The sequence below is a fragment of the Chanos chanos genome, chromosome 7 (genome assembly GCF_902362185.1).
Source record: "Chanos chanos chromosome 7, fChaCha1.1, whole genome shotgun sequence".
Lineage (NCBI taxonomy): Eukaryota > Metazoa > Chordata > Actinopteri > Gonorynchiformes > Chanidae > Chanos > Chanos chanos.
Window position 1 is genome coordinate 22,752,990 of NC_044501.1, and position 2,550 is coordinate 22,755,539.

Consider the following 2,550-nt stretch of genomic DNA (forward strand, 5'->3'; position numbering starts at 1 on the left):
GGCAGAGCCATGTAAGGCGTGTGTCATGAATAAGGCAGGGCCACGTAAGGGGTGTGTCATGAATAGGGCGGGGCCATGAGAGGGGTGTGTCCTGAATGGTGCACTGTTACACAGTGAGGAGGTGTGGCTGAAAGCCTGTTCATTAAGCCTGTAGTGTGTGAGGATGCAGTGGGCCAAGTGAAGAATGTGAGGGAGAGTGTGAGGAAGACAGTGAAGAAAAAACGCGACTGAGAAAGTTACTAAAGGCCATGCGGAATCGGACATTTCCAAATCAGAGGGGGGTGAAGGGAAAATTTTACATTTAAATTATTTTTTAAAAAAAGTAGTATTACTCTTTGTTCAATCTCTTAATGAGTTACTGTGGAGAGGCCATAGAGGACCACCCTTCATTCTCATATGACACACTTATAACATAGGGAGTCTACAGCAGGGAAAAAGAACACATTCATATCCATCAATTCATCTATGAGTGTAAGGCCTGTCAAACACACACTTTCAAACAATATGTTTAACACTGTATTTAAAACAAGATTTTAGACCCAGGGGCAAAAAAACAGTGCCCTAATTAGTAGGCTGCTGTATGGTTAAAACATTTTATCTTAACAATTATGGGCCATATTTTTTGAGAATCATTTGAAGTTTCACTTTCATTTAGCACAACAGCGTGATCCCTCACACAGTCAGCCCGTGGACATAAACACTGATTAGCACCATGGCAACATCAGCACCACAGCAACATCAGCACCACAGCAACATCAATATTCATCTCATTTTTTTAACAGTTTATGAAGCCACTTTAAAGAAGGCGGGCAGCTGAACAGTCAGCCCTCATTCTCCAAACCCATGAGTGTCTCACACATACACACACACACACACACACACACACACGGCACACGATGCCAACAGAGAAACTCCAGAGCACACCAACACACACCAAGTGAGTAAGTCTCTTTTGTCCCTCCCCACGTAAGATCTTAGTTAAGAGACATTACATTTACTGTCATCTTAGAAGATATAATTGCACCACATATTAGGAGCATATGTCTCCCTGTGTTTAATTATTTGATTTCTCTCTCTCTCTCTATCTCACACACACACACACATACATACACACACACGCACATTCACTCTCCCTCTCCCTCTCTCTTTCTCCCTCTCTCTCTTTCGCTCTCTCTATGTCTTGGAGGCATTTCTCAGTTCACAGATAAGCGCATCCCTTGGAACTGAACGCATTCTGTTCTCTTCACTAAGCATGGATAACAGCAAGGATCGCTTTCATTAATACGCTAATCAATACAAAACAAATGGGGAGCTATTTTTTTCCCTGCTCTCTCCTATTTGTTTTCAATCCAAACCCCACAGCAATGATGGTAACATAACCTTTTCCCAGCATTAATCACTGCATCTACACACCGTGTAACTTTCTCTGCTTGAGTGGACATGAGAAAATGTAAAAAAGAGAGGGAGAGAGAGAAAAAGTCTTGCTAGTTGTGTAACCTGAGACAGACTGTTCACTGTTTTAAACTCTAGAAGAAGCCCTTAAATAAGCGACCAGGCACACACATGCATGGGCGCACGCACACACACAAACACACACACGCTTCCAAGCTGCAGTAGACAGGCCAGACTTGTGACTGGACCTGAACTATGTAAGAAAAGCTGATCGCGAGGTCTGAGCGACTTGTTATCCATTAATCGCAAAGCTGAAGAAAAGACTCACAAAAACATGTCTACAGATAGACAGATAGACAGATAGATAGATAGATAGATAGATAGATAGATAGATAGATAGATAGATAGATAGATAGATCATTTTCTTTGACCTTTTTTAAAGCTAAAGTCCCATAGTGGCACTGTGTTTGAAGCAGCTCTTTTTCAGGCAGAAGTAATCTAAAAGTGTGGCCATAAATGTCTCTGTCATGGGTCTTCTGGGAACAGACGGGCACTGGAGACAGCAGCGTCTGGCATGAGGACAGGGAGTCATGTGGTTTGTGTGGGTGGTTTCTCTCTCTTTCTCTTTCTCTTTCTCTTTCTCTCTCTCTCTCTCACACACACACACACACATACACACACTCAGAGAAGGCAGGGCTGTGAGCTGATAAATCCACACATGAGTCAGCCGCTAAAATCCCGTTTCACACATGGCGGAGGATACACGGTGCACTTCCATCCTGTGTGAAAAGGAGAGGGGGAAAAAACGTGTGCTCCGGGCACGGGCTCCCAAACGACTCCCTCATCTCTTTTAGCGAAGGAGCGTGTGGAAAAACGCTAGCCTGTAACCTTTTCTTTTTCACACACTCCAGAACAGTATTCTCCAGTGTGTTTGTGTTGGCAAATAGAACTCGCAGGGTCTTATTTCACAGAGAGGAATTGAGGACGGGTGTAATGTCTCCAGATTAATAGAGACAGTAAAAAAAAAAAAAAATAAAAATCTTATGCCACATTATAAAACATTTTAAAAAGAAGAAGAAAAAAAACTTTGTGACTTAGAGACTGGCAAAGTGTCACACCACTCTCTCCACCTCCTGCTGTTCTGTCCTCTCAGTGCCC